We start from the raw sequence: 15059 nt of genomic DNA, 5'->3' as shown, positions 1-15059 counted from the left end.
AGAATAAAACATAAGATACACTTTCCACTTTGCTTGAAAAAAGTCACACACAGAGCCAAGCAAACCTTTTAGAGAAAGGAACTCAGGCATCTGTGTGCCACACTTAAACAGGTCCCATCCTTATATAGAGACAGGGCATTTTAATGGGTGTGTTTGTAAAGGGATGGAGAGAGAAAGAGAGAGAAAGGAGAAGAAGGAAGAAGAGGAGGAAGAAGTAGAAGAAGGAACAGCAGCTTTAAATAGCATTACTAGGTGACTGTGCCAAATAACGCTCCATCTTACAGATACTCGAGGCGATCAAAACTGCAAACTGAAGTAAAATATCTCAAGACTGCAGTAAAATATGGATCAAGTTTTGGAATTGTGTCAGCATGCCCATCTCCATATAGTCAGCTACTTTATATGTATTACATTTTTTCCCTAAGTTGCACAAGAAAGATGAAAAAAATGAATATGGATCTTTTATACAGTTTTGTAATAATAAATACTATTTAAAACCATTAAAAATTGTGAGATAATTATGTTGGGTGCACAAGATCATCTAACCACAACATCTCAGCTGATTTTTATATGTCTTTATATAACATGAGAGGGTAATTACACTGTCTTGTAATTTAGTCACTCACTTAAAGACAGTTTTATAAGAAAGGTGTTTTTGACTCATGTAAATGCAAGATTATAATAGCAGAAAAGCTGAGTTTTACATAAGGTTATATCTCTCCAGGAACTGGAGTTGCCAGGTGAAAAATAGGACAGGGCTCCAGTTACTTTAATGATTCTGCAGAACAGGTAATTTCATCAGGTGGGGCTTGCATGACAAGCACCTGCTGAAATTCTCTATTCGATGCAACTGTTAAAGGTACAGGAGCCCTGTCCTTCTTTTTACCTGGCAATCCTATAAAAAACACAGGAAAGCAAAGATCATCCAGGGAGAAATGCAACTCATTCCCAGTATCTGTATGACTATCATAAATGACAAAGATTCCTTTGTTCACTGCTGGAGGACAATCGTTCCCAGAGAGAGATTAATGTTTATCCAGATCAGTCTGTTACTCTGCCTACTGAGAAACCAGTCTTACTCACTAATGGGCTTATATTTCCTGTAAGAAGTATGGCTCCCCACCTTCCAGCTTCTAAGTAATTGTGACTCATATGCTTCCCACTGGCCCACATCATGGGGAATGAAAGGTAAATTTTACCAATTTACAGAATCCCCGCCCTACAGAGATCAGGAACAAAATATTCATTTGTAGTAGCAGACAATGGAGGGATAATGCTATCAGATGTTATTTATTATTCTCCTGTCATGAGTATCCCAGGACTATTCTTGAGATACCAGGACCAAAACCTGAGACCTAGCAATGGCTGCCTATGATGTCACAGAGGGCAGACCCTAGTGATGTTACAAGGGTGATTTTATTAATAGCAATAGCATTACATTTCTATACTACTTAATAGTGAACTCAGCAATCTCTAAGCAATTTACAATCTGTAAGTCAATTGCTCCCAACAAGCTGGGTACTCATTTTCGTGAACTATGAATGGATGGAAGCCTGAGTCAACCTGGAGCCCTCTGGAATCAAACTCACAACATTTTGGCTGTAGTACTGGCATTTAACCACTGCACCACCAGGAGAATGGTAAATTGTGAACCACAGTTACACAGAGTTTATTGTTGTTGTGTGCCTTCAAGTCATTTTTTACTTATGGTGACCCTAAGGCAAAACTATCATAGGGTTTTCTTGGCAAGATTTATTCAGAAAAGGGTTGCCCTTGCCCTTGTCTTCCCCTGAGGCTGAGAGCATATGACTTGGTGGGTTTCAGGGCTGAGCTGGGACTCAAACCTTATCTCTAGAGTTGTGGTCCAACACTCAAACAACTATGTCACACTGGTTGTCTACGCAGAGTATATCATTCAAATGAAAACAACAAGTCTATGCAATGACACACTTTTCAAGATATCACTCTCACTCTGAGATTCTTCAACTTTTCCCCAAGAACTTGAGAAGAAAATCTGGGCCTTGACATCTGGGAACCCTAGTTATTCTCCATGTGCTCCAGCTCCAACAGAATCTGAGGATGCCTTCTGACTTCATGATCAGAATTTAGAAATCATTATCGAACCTGGCAAATTAAGCAAAGTTTTAAACTCTTTTTTTTTTTTTTTTGGTCATATTCTATTTCTTAAAATTGTTTCTATTACTCTTTTTGTCTTATGCTTATTATTACTACTGTAAAGATAAAAACCCAACTCAAATGATAATGTTCTATATTTTCTTTTGTTCATTAATAAGATTGCTCCTCTCTTAATAACATCTTTCTATTCTAAATGCACATTTTCCTGGCAATAGGGTTGAGTGTATGTTTTACTGTTGATATTTAGTGGTTTGCATGCACCCAGCCTCTTAAAGAGAGAGCCTAATTACCTGGACTTATTGTATATTAAATTCATGTTGCAACCTCTGCTAGAATTAGCTTCATGGCTCTTGACTCATTAACAGATTCCAGTTATGTTAAGATGGTTAGGATCTCTACATCCAATACCACATTACTGAATGCTTTGCTCCAACAGAACTTTCTTCCCTTTCTCTCCAATCCTCCCTGAAGACCTCCTAAAACCACTTTGGTGGGGGAAGAAAATAACCTTCCTCACTGCCCTGCTAACAGAAGCAGCTTTATGAGCAGAACTATCCCACTGGATATTGGATTTAGCCTCCAATGAAACTACGACTTTCAGATTTGGTGAAGATTTGTGTACTGTACTTAGGGAAGACCCCAAGAGGTACTGCTGCCAAAATTTGTTCATGGCAGTGTAGGGTTGCCAGATGAAAAACAGGACAGAGCTCTTGTACCTTTAATGATTGTGCAGGACAGGGAATTTCAACACATGGAGTGTACATGACAAGTAACACCCAATGAAATTCCCATTTCTACCCAAGTGTTAAAGGTACAGGAATGCTGTCCTGTTTTTCACCTGGCAATCCTATGGAAGTGGCATATTCCCACCTCCTTTCCTCCCCTTTGAACAGCAGACTCCATATCAGATTACCATCCACTTGGCAGAGCTCCCTTCCATTTCAGAAGCGGCCTGCCATATGGCACAGGGAGCTACTATTTCAGAAATGCACCCTACAACTCTCTTGAGTATATGAAACAGCTGATGTTCTGTAACTCTAGATATTGGCCTTCCTATTTAGTCATGAGAGATGACCTCATATGGTTGCAAAGCCACCTGCTTGTAACACTAAAAAATATGGTGGATCTGTTTTAGCTATTGTGCAAACTGATATGCATTGATATGAAGGACTGATTTAATCCTCTCTAAAAGCCAAAGGAGATATTCTCCATCATTATACTTGTGACATATTTTTATATGTTGAGCAAAGACATACCTGTTTTTCCTGAACTACTCATCAGTGTCACTGAATGATCTGAGTGCTACCATTTCAACAAAAGCAAGAGAGATTGTGGGTTCAAATCTTTATGAGATGTGGGATGACAGAATGCACAAATGAGTCATGTTGCTCAGATTGATGCACCTTATTAACATCTAACAGATGCATTCATGCATCTCAGCTGCAGAAAAATGTGAGTGTTTGTGTAGTGCAGCTAGCAATTCTGAATTAGGAGCAAAAACACCAATGGCTAAAGAAACAAACTAAGGCTTTATTGTAAGAATGCCATTAGATATAGGAAGTCTGCTAAGTTAACATGGAACTAAACTAGTTTTACATTTTGGAAGTGAGAGATTAAGAGGGTAGGAAGAAAAGAGGTGAAAATATCCCAAAGGTATCAGTTTACATCTCAAAGATGCTGGGGTAAGTAGATAAGAGATGAGAAGATTTTGGATTACCAAAACCTACTTAACCCTAATCTGCTCTTTCTAAGGCGTGGGACAGATGGTCCCAAAGCACTGTGCTGCCACCACTTCTAGGTTTAGGGACCACGCACCAACTGAATGGTCCCTAACCCTACCACGGCATGGCAGTGGACTAATGGCGGCAACCCGTGTACACAGGTGTTGCCATTTTGATGTAAGCTACACGCAGCATAAACATGTAGCTGCGTGTCGCTTATGTCACGAGTGCGCCATTGGCACACTCATGACGTCCGCCTGCCAATGGAAAAAGAACCCAGTTTTTCCAGGTTCTTTTTATTCTGGGGGGACACCGGAAGAAAATAGGCCACCGGCAGGCCACCCTTTTGGGCGGTCTGTCCCGGGCCTAAAATACCTTAATTTTCAGAAGAGGACTGGTTGCATGCAGAAGTATTAAAGTTTATGAAGGTCAAAGCCTTGCTAAAACAAGACAGAGTTCCATCTTGCCTAAAGGAAGCCTTTATAAAACTGTTACTAAAAAAAGTATTCCTGGATCTCACCATTCTGGATAATTATCAGCCAGTCTCTAACATTCCATTTTTAGGCAAAGTCCTGGGGTGTGTGGTGGCCTCTTAGCTTCTGGGGTTTCTGGATGAAACAGATTATCTGGATCCATTTCAGTCTGGTTTCAGGCTTCGTTGTGGGACAGAGATGGCTTTAGTCACCTTGGTGGATGACCTATACTGGGAGCTAGATGGAGGAGTGTGTCCTTGTTAATTCTGCTGGATCTCCTGGTGGCTTTCAGTACCATCAACCATAGTATCCTTCTGCCTTGTCTTGCTAGGATGGGACTTAGGGCATTGCTTTACCATCGCTTTGTTCATTCCTGGAGGGACAAACGCAAGTGGTGGTGCTAAGGGACTCCTGTTCAAACTCTTGACTATTTGCCTGTAGGGTCCCTCAGGATTTGCTTCTGTCCCCCCATCCTATTTAACATACACATAAATCCATTAGAAGAGATTGCCTGGAGTTCTGGGGTTCAGTGCCATCAGTGCCATCAGTATGTGAATGACACCCAACTCTGCTATTCCTTTCCACCACAAGTCAAGGAAGGTGTTCATTAAACCAGTGTCTGTCATCAGTAATGGAATGGATGAGGACAAACAAATTGAAACATAATGCAAACAAGACAAAGGTGCTCCTGGTTAGTCAAAAGGCACATGGATTCAGCATCTGCTGAATGGAGTCATACTGCCCCTGAAGATTCAGGTTTGCAGCTTGGGTGTGCTTCTGGATTCAACCAGAAGCCCATATTTCAGTAGTGAAACTGGTTGGATTACTGTAATGCACTCTACTTGGGTCTGTCTTTGATGAGGGTTTAGAAACTTCAACTGGTCCAGAGAGATGCAACTACATTGATAAATGGGGTTGGCTACAAAGACCACAAAGGTAAAGGTATTCCCTGTTGACAAGGTTGTCAAGTCTTGTCCGAACATATGGAGCAGTGCTCAACTCCATTAATAAGCCAAAAAGCCAGTGTTGTCAGAGACTATTATGTGATCGTGTGGCCAGCATGATTGCACAGAACACTGTTTACCTTCCCACCGGAGTGGTACCTATTTATCTACTTGCATTTGCATGCTTTTGAACTGCTAGGTTGGCAGAAGCTGGGACTAGTGATGGGAGCTCACCCTATCATTCAGCACCCAGGCCTCAAACTGCCAACCTGCTGATCTTGCAATCAACAGAGTCAGTGCCTTAACCACTTGAGCCACCACGTCATCATACAACTCCCTTATTGTAACAGCTCCACTGGCTGCCAGTTTGTTTCCAGGAACACTTCATACTTCTGGTTACAACCTTTAAACTTCTATATAGCTAAGGTCCAGATTATTTGGAGGGCCGTATTGTCCCTTATGAGCCAGTCTGTGCTTTGAGATTTGCTAGGGGGGCCCTTCTTTCTGTCCCACCATCCTCACAGGTACATCCAGTAGCAATACTGAAGAGGGCCTTCTAACTGGCTGCTCCAAGGCTCTGGAACTTCCTTCCCAGGGATGTTAGACTCACCCTTGTTACTTTCTTTTCACAAACAAAGACTTTTCTATTCCAACAGGCATTTAACTGTATAAGGCCCATTTTACACAATTGGCTGGATACTGTTAATTGTTGTGCTGAAGTGAGTGTGTTTAATTATTTATGTTTTAATCTGGTTTTAATTTAATTTTATTGTTTAATCTTGTTTAAATTTTTTTATCTTGTGGGTTTTTAATTACTGGTATGTCTTTTTCATTGTTGCAAGCTGCTTTCTGTCCCGATTGGAGAAAAAGATGGCATATCATCATCATCATCATTAGATCTTATGATCCAAAATATAACTCTGGAGACTAAGGTTTAAATCCCCACTCATCCATGATTATGGAGACCAGGGTTCAAATCCCCACATGGAAACCCACTGGGTGACCTTGCGCAAGTCACACTCTCTCAGCTTCAGAGGAAGGCAAAGGCAAAACCTCTCTGAACAAATCAAAACCTGTAATAGGATCACCTTAGGATCGCCATAAGCCAGAAATGACTTGAAGGCACACAAGAAGATGAGGAAGAAGATCTCATGATATATTATTTAAATTTATGTTTTTACCTCTATTTTGGAACTGGCTAAAGACCTCTAGTTATTGGGCTAATATTGTTTTTGTTGTTATTTAATCAGTTTGTCTAATACTTGTACATATGTTTATGTGCCTTTAAGTCACTTGTCAATTTATGGCAACTCATGAATTTCAAAAAGACAAGGAATATTCAGAGCTGGTTTCCCAATTATTGTCCCTGTAATATATCTTACAGCACTTGGTATTCATTGGCAGTTTCATAATCTAAGTACCAACCAGGGCTGAGCCTTCTTAGTTTCCAAGATCAGACAGGCTCTGGCGCATTTAGGGTATTTAGGCCCTGTATACTGCTTACCATAACTAATGTCTCAAAAACATACAAGAAACTGTCCGAGTCACTGCTAGCAATGTTAATGATAAACATAAAGGACTAAATCTAAACTGAGTAAATCCACTGAAGAAAAGGATTTATATATGAGATTATTAACATTCATTTTAATAGGTTTACTCTAGTTGGAACTAACATAGGCCTAAGTACTGTTTGTCCTCTTTCTTTCTGTTACACTGTACATAGCTGAAATTTTCAATCAGTTTTCTGCTATAACTTTTTCCATAATATTTTGGATGAATTTAGGTTTTGTTGTTGAATATGGGAAGTAGTCCTTTTACTGCTGATTACTCTTCTGCTAAAAAGGTCAGATGTAACCCTGCACCATTACCTGTATTTCTCCTATTGGATCTATTAGACAGGAACCACCAATGCTTTTGTAGATTGGTTGCCAGTAGAGCAGAGCAGACAATTTATTTATTTATTTATTTCATTGATTGATTGATTCTCCCAAAAATTGGACCCAAGGAGCAGACTGATATCTTTAAAAAGCATTGTAGTCTTTCTGTAGTCATATTAAAAGTATCCCTTAAAGTTCATAATAATCTCCAAATGAGGAAATAAATGATATCTCAGTATTAGTTCTGTGGAAAAGCTACTTTTATAATAGCATAGTTTGGGAAACGTTTAATTCCTCCATTCATTAACAGATTTTGGGTGCATCCAGACTAATCAAAGAGGCCAGATAGTGTCCCTTTTCTTTCCAGTTTCATTTTGGAGATCCACATAAATTTTGTTCATACCAGAATATTTTTAATCAGCTCCTAGTACAACCAGAGACTTTTTATACCAGCTCCCTAGGCTGGTTTATGTTAACCCAGTATAAAATCAGAAGAACAGGAACAAAATCTGGAATTTTTCAAGCAGTGTGGATGTACCCTTTGTTTTCAGTAAAGTATTTCCTGTTTATTACAAGAGACAAGAGGACATGTAATTCAAGTATGCTGCATTCTGAGCAAAGTCTGGGGATTAATTCTGGAATAACCTCATTATGAGACTAATACTATAATATATACAGTAGTACAGTAGAAATCCCAACAGCAACAGTTCAGGTTTCACTTCTTTTATCTAGTTTCTATTTTAAGGAGGCAATCTTTGTTTTATTATAACTATGCCAGACTACTTCGTCCTTTCTCTAGTAAATACTTAAATAGACGACACATCATTCCCTAACACGAGTATTTTACCTATTGACTGTAATTGGATTATTAATGATTTTTACATTTTCTGTTCAAATCCATTTTCCTAGTTAATGAAAACATTTAGACAATGAGAAATTCAGACAAATAGAAATGCTGTCTAAATCAACGTGAAGTGACATGATAAACAAGGGTTGCCAAGTGAATTAGAGTAGTAAGTATGCCCAATTTACAGAGGATTATACCTTTAATTACATTTATTTTCCTCACAGCATACTCTAGTAGATAAATGAGACCTCAGCTATCGAGTCCAAATGAGAAGGTTGGCACATTACACGTCCCTTTCAATCTCCAAAGGTGCTCTGCAATTACAGGTTTTCCCATGGATGAAATGTCAACATGGTAGCTCTCTTCCCTTGAGGTCATTGCTGGGGGCCCTCAGGTCTTCAGGTGCCACCCTTTTCCTGAGGAATGCCACAGAGGAAAAATACAAACCTCACCCAAACATGAAAAGGTGACTACTGTATAATAACTCTTTCTGACTCGTGATTGTGCCCATTTCATTGGTGCAGTCAAAGTAGAAAGATTTGCACAAAGAATGGAATACATCATCTTAATTAGTACTGAGATGGGGGAGTACAAACAAAAAAGAACCGATGCTTACTGACATTTTCTAAATAATTTATACAATCAAGCAAATACATTCAGAGAAGGCACACGGATAATTAAGGAATGTACCTTCAAGGAGGCTGTGTCCATTTAAGCAGGGAGCTTTCATTTGTAAAGAATTATCTTTAGCAGCGAAGCTATTATTAGTACTGTTGACATGTACTGTATGATATCTAATTTTCTTAATGTTGTTTACTTTCTGCCTTTAAAAGCTGACTGAACAAACTGGCTATGTTCTGGGACCTAGAGATACAATTACTTTTACAATAATGTTGATTTATATCTGATCAGATTCTGAGCTCGATGCAGCTTTCCTGTAAACCAGATAGAGAAGAATATGTAAAAGGATGTTCATATAGAGCTCACTCAGAGTTACGATGAATAGGAAAATTCTTACAACCACATTTCTGTGTGATTGCCCCATGTCTACAAGAAAGCACTGATAAGTAGCATTCACCACCACTACTATCTATCTATCATCTATCTATCTATCTATCTATCTATCTATCTATCTATCACATTTGTTTTGATAAACTTAAGCTTATATCAGTGGGCGCACTTGTTGAACATGATCATAAATTTGCTGACCCAAGAGAAAGAGGGAAATCCCTGAGTTCAATGAGATTTGCTTCCTTATTTTCATCCTAAACCCTTTTAACTGAGTATGTCTCTGTTCACACATGGGATCCTCCAGTGTGGTTTCAGGAGTAAGGCATTGCATTTTAATGTGGAAACCCTAAATGCACATTTCTTCTCACTTATGTACACAACTGATAAGTTATTTCAGAGGAGGATGACATACTAAAGCTATTCATAAGATGAGACATGACATGTCATTATATTCATTTTTCCTAAAGAGAACTTTCAAGGCTCTGGAAAATTATGATCATGTGGAACTAGAAAAGTAAGTAGGACTTTCCTAACAGATTACCCCGGTTCCTTCAACAGTTCAGCAATTTACTGGAATACACCAGCATAATAACCTTTATCCATGCAGTTATAACATTCACACACTACCCTATAGTATGAAATCTCAACACAGGGAAGCAACTGTCATCAAGAAATCACTGATGAAAATGGTATAATAGCAGGATGGTCTTTCTAAACCTAATTCAAACAAAGCACGATACACATTTAAATATGGTTATTTACAAAAAAAGAAAACCACCAAAAGAAACTTTGATTTATTCCTTTGTCTAGGCATAATTTAGATCTCAATAATACCTTCATAAACTAAGTTATCCAGTTTTTCTTTATCTTCGTCTTGTGTATATGCTTCTAGAAAAATCCACCGGGCTCTTAAAATTATAGCGTAGGTTCACAGCATAAGTGGAGAACTGTGTTTGAAGTGATAAACACCATTTCCACATATTACATACAATATGTGAACTTCTGTTTTTTGTACAATTATATTGGACCTCTGGAGCAAAATGAGAGAAGAAAAAGGAGAGCTGTGTACATTGCCGTGTGACAGGAGAAAAGCCAAAACAAAAGGATATCATAAGAGAATGTAACAATAACAGCAAGCAAATAGAAGTTTTTATGACTTCAAAGAAATAAAATAAAATAAAATAAAACAGCCACTTGTTTTGGTTTATTCCTGTCTTCTCCACAATCCTACTGCATTTATTCAAAAATTAATGCAAGTATATTCAGTACAGCTTACTTTCAGGATATAGGATCATGCCCAAAATTATTTAAGATAATTAAAAGCATGGTGTTGTGGTTTGAGAGTTGAACTACAATTGTGGAGACCAGGATTTGAATCGCTGTTCAGCCAAGTCACCCACGCTCATCCTCAAAGGATGTCAACGGCAAACCACATCTGAAGAAATTTTGCCAAAAAAAACCCCATGATAGGGTCACATTAGGGTTGCTGTAAGTCAGAAAAGACTTGAAGGCACACAGCAACAACCAAATTAAAATCAGAGGGAAAATAAATGGAAAATATGAGGAATTCTTTGAAGTTTTTAAAAAGTTGTACAATGTTTATATCTGCACAAACTGTTGGTTTTTTCTTTTTGCAATTAAAAAATAAATACATTACCATCAACTTGATTATCACCACCAAATCCATTTTATTACATTGAATTTATTTTCCACATCAAGAATATATATTCCTTTCATTATGTTCCTCGATACAAGTCTATTTTTAACTCTCAATATAAATGATCAGACTGGCAAGACTGGTTAATATTAAACTTAAAATGAATGGCTCAATTTAAAATACTATCTGGCTGTATATATGTAGATTATACACACAGAGGTTATCTTTAGTATATTCATCATATTCCAGATAACTAAAGCATAAAAGTAAGAATAAAGCTATGCATGTAATTGTTAAATAGACTGAGGTGTTTATTCACTGTACTGAATACACACCTTAATTTGTGGAGTTTACTGTGAAAACATGGCAAGGGAGTATAGAAAATACTACTGTTTCAAATACCATAGTCTTCACTGTTGTGAAGATATTCAAACTAAACATCCATGAAAACTAATAAAACAAGTGCAGATATATATAGAGAGAGGGAATATTCTGAAGCCCCTAACTGTTTTTAATTTGTTTTCAAATTTCTGAAACTTACTCAATGATAATCCAGTTGTGAATCTGAAAGTACAACTGCCAAGGGGAAAGTGGAATTTGCCTTAAGAAATGAGTGATAAACTGAGACAGATCACTTGGATCCTTAGCATTCTGATTATTCAGAACCAACCCAGTGTGAGAATCCTAGAAACACTAGTCAGATAGTAAGAACCCTGAACTGTGATAGCAACTAGGTAACAGCAACAATAAACACTGTAGACCAATCTTGACTTTGGACCTAGTAGCCCACTTTGGAACTGACAGGTAACCATGTTAGGACTTAGGGAAACATTCAGTGACTCCTACAACCAGCAACGCAATTGATTCATTTGGCAATGATGAATGCCAGTATCATTTTCAACACCACAGTGCTCATATGTCAGTGTTAATCTGTAAACATTATTTGAAAGAAATGCTCAAAATATCAGGAGCTATTCAGTATAAACTTGTTAGCATGAGCAAAAAGTGGTTGCTCAAAGAAGAATTAAAATATATTAAAAAATGAGTTGCCTGAAATAGAATTAAAATTTGTTTGAAAGAAACAACATTGACCATTTGTCCATTTTTTAACTATACAATATTCAGCTTGTAATGTTAAGATTATACAATAAAACTATATACTCACACACACATACACACCACCACCACCACCAGAAGGATACCTTGAAACAAGCATCCTCTGGCTGAATCAGTGGCTATCATCATGCACACAGGTAAGGTTCCTTTAAGCCTACTGCTTTCAATTGGATTTGTGCTGCTGCTGTGCATAAATCATTTAATGAGCATTTTTCAACCGTCTTTGATCAAAAGTTTCAAAGCAAGAGAGTGACTTCATCATTATGTCCAAGCCTAGTCCATACTTGTGGGACTGCAGCTTTTATCCCTTGCATAAAAGGACAGAAGAAGCAGAAGTATTCCTTGAAAGTGAAGTGCCTAGCATGCCAAGTCAAAAGCCCTTACCTCATTTAGCTGCTGGGTCTGTTGGGGAAATCCTTTAGCTGCAACAGCGAAAAGACTGATCAGGCTATGTCTGATATTAAGTAAACATAGGTGGCAGACTATCACTTTAAAAAACCTTGCAGCAGTGAAGGTAAGTGGATGTGATATTAATTTTTAAAACATTTTTTAGAATGTGTAGCTGGCCAATTGTGGAATTCCTTAGGTCACTTCCTGTTATTCTGATTGGATCTTCTAAAATTAAACTTTTAAAAAAAACTCCGCAGGGATTACAAACATTTGCATACAGCCAGCCAACTCACACCTTGGCGTACAAACAAAACAAGTCTAACCAGGTTACACTTGTGTCCCGAGAACAAAAGGGAAAAAAGCCTTGTTAATGGATGAGGTATTGGCTTCTCTGTACATGTTTTTTTAAGACCACCTCTTCTCCTCCACACCTCAAAGACAGGTTATTTGAGGTAGATCACAAAATGTAATTAGAAGCAGACTCTGAAAATGTGTCCATCATTTTATATAGCTAAATCTGCTTGGACAGCAGAAACAGGGGAAGAAAACAGAAAATAAAGTTTATGGAATAGATTTACACTGGCAGCAAATTCAAGCTAATATTCCAGTGCTGAAGGATTATCTTTCTTCTCCAGTGGTATTCATTTACCTTTTAGACTGCACAGAATCCGCCATATTAGGGAGCTATCCTTTCCAAGTATTATTTTTGTGCAAATACCTACAGAGCATAGTGAAGAAAAAACTTGGCAGAAACCAAAAACTGCATACCTGGAGAAGGAGTGACCATGAATGTGGCAATCAGTGCTCAAAGGGGCAACCAGAATGCATGTGCTCAGGTTGTTGTGAGGTGTATGCTGCCTTTTGGATTTTAGCAAATACTATTTGTTCAGGGTAAGGTTAAGCTAGTTTGTGAAGTCCGGTTATGACACTAGGACAAATAGTTTGCCCTTTTTATTTAAAAGGTATCCAGTATACAACTTAAACACATATGGGAAAACATCATGCATGTGTCCCCAAATAGCTGTACACAAATGGTGCTCTGAAAGTGCATTTAACACTTGCTGTGCCTTTATCACCATAAAAGAGAAAAGAGAAGTAAGTGGCATACCCAGATGGCCTTGAGTTTCATTAAATAAAAAGGAAGGAATCAGTTGTGAGCAAGCTGTAAGTTAGCCCTCCCTGCTCAGCTCATCCACCTGTCTGGATAAATCAGAAGAATACTCCCGGCGTTGGAAACTACCATATTGTTTAAAATGGCTGCTGGTGGGCACAACAAACTGTTATGAGGTAGCCTCAAGGAAGATATTAGTAAAGTAGGGCTTTGAGTTTGGGATGTTTAAAAATTTCTCTTAAAATTATACCACTATATACAGCATAAACACATGGATGAAAACAACAGAATATAATATGAAGACAATGTGAAAACAGTTTAACATAATAATTTTAAAAGTTCCAACAGCAACTGTGTAAAGGGAGATAATGGTACATCTTATTTGTATATGTGTGTGGTTGTAGCTGGCAGGGGAGGGCAGCTGGAGGAGGGGGCAAGTAGCTGGGGAGAGGTATAAGGGGCAAGTTAATGGTTGGGGGGATAACCCTCCACTCCACCCCCCAGCAGCCCTTTATACCAGGTATTACCAAAGGTAGTGATGCCTCTGGCACTTATCAGTGTAACTTCCAATCTGATTCTGTGTTCTTGATTCATTGACTGAATTGTATGTCTCCATGTCTTTCTACCTAGTGTCCAAAAGCTAGGACTGGGTATCCATTTGGACATACAACTAGTACTTTTAAAATGCAGTGATCAGTGTTGCCTCCTCTCCAAATGTTACAGTTAGCTACGTATCTCTTCCAGTATTTCGCCTTTCTATTGCACCGAGCAGACTACCTTGCCTACCCTAACCTCTCCCTCCCTGATTTCTTGCCATTCTAGAAATGTAACACTTAAAAAGAAGGGAAAATGTGATGTGATTTTTAAAAAAATCTCAATAGAGTCCACCTCTGGGTTTCATCACTTGCAGGTATGACACTGAAATCAGCTCTGCTCCTAGAATTAGGTCAAGAATACACGTAATTTCTCCAGCTGCATACATCACACAGCAATAGCATTCTGAGTCATCATTTCCAGTAAGTGTGATCAAAGAAGTTTTTAGGCATTGTGTTAGTGCAGTATTCAGCAGCCTATCATAGATTTATCATTATTGTGAGAGCGGGGAAATAGGATAACTATGGGGATGGAAAGATTGGGATGTTTCCTGTGTTAAGAATATTTTATTTTTAAAAATTGCAAAGGACAAGGAATTATACACTCCAGAAAATATTCTTTTAGTATGATTTAGCAGATCAGTCTTTTAATGTGTTTAATCCTGTAGAATTTTTAAAGATGAGTATTTTCAGACCTATTTTCTGACCCCCAATGATAATTTCAGTTTATTGGGGGATATGAACATTGTCTGTGTCCAGTTTTGGGTTCACAGTGTTCTACCAAAACATGCAGGGCCAGAAGACTCAAGTTGGAATAAAGTAAAACAAATCCATGCAATAAAATGAAATATATAGTGGGGTATTGTATTCTGGAGTAGTTTCTCCCCCCAATGAATTTCACTGTCTCCACAAAGAAAGGAATATTGATTTTTCCCAAATAGAGTGGACCTAAGCCTTATTCAGGCATTATTTAGTCAGTTTGATTTAATTAGCCCTCTTCCTCTTTGTGGTCAATTTCCTCATTTGGAAAGTGATAACTCTGGAGTAATTCCTGTTCACACAGAAACTCTCCACAAGAATGCTGGAAAATCAGAGGTCCTGCTCACATAGAGAGCCTCACACACAGAGCTTCCAACAAGAACCTCTGCACAACTTTTTGTTGCTTTTCTTGTAAACAGATCAA

At 38.1% G+C, this 15059-nt stretch overlaps 1 protein-coding gene across 1 annotated transcript in view; it reads right to left on the bottom strand.

Annotated features, from left to right (window-relative positions):
- The window catches only part of EHF (ETS homologous factor), a 71099-nt gene extending 58644 nt beyond the window's left edge, over positions 1-12455 (bottom strand). Inside the window, exon 1 of the mRNA XM_042477192.1 lies at positions 12167-12455. The gene's annotated coding sequence lies outside the window, so the exon portion shown is untranslated. The remainder of the gene's footprint in view (positions 1-12166) is intronic.
- Between the last annotated feature and the right edge of the window lie 2604 nt (positions 12456-15059).

This window comes from Sceloporus undulatus, chromosome 1 (genome assembly GCF_019175285.1).
Source record: "Sceloporus undulatus isolate JIND9_A2432 ecotype Alabama chromosome 1, SceUnd_v1.1, whole genome shotgun sequence".
Taxonomy (NCBI): domain Eukaryota; kingdom Metazoa; phylum Chordata; class Lepidosauria; order Squamata; family Phrynosomatidae; genus Sceloporus; species Sceloporus undulatus.
Note: the sequence above shows the minus strand (reverse complement) of the source record. Positions and strands in the feature narration are given on the sequence as shown.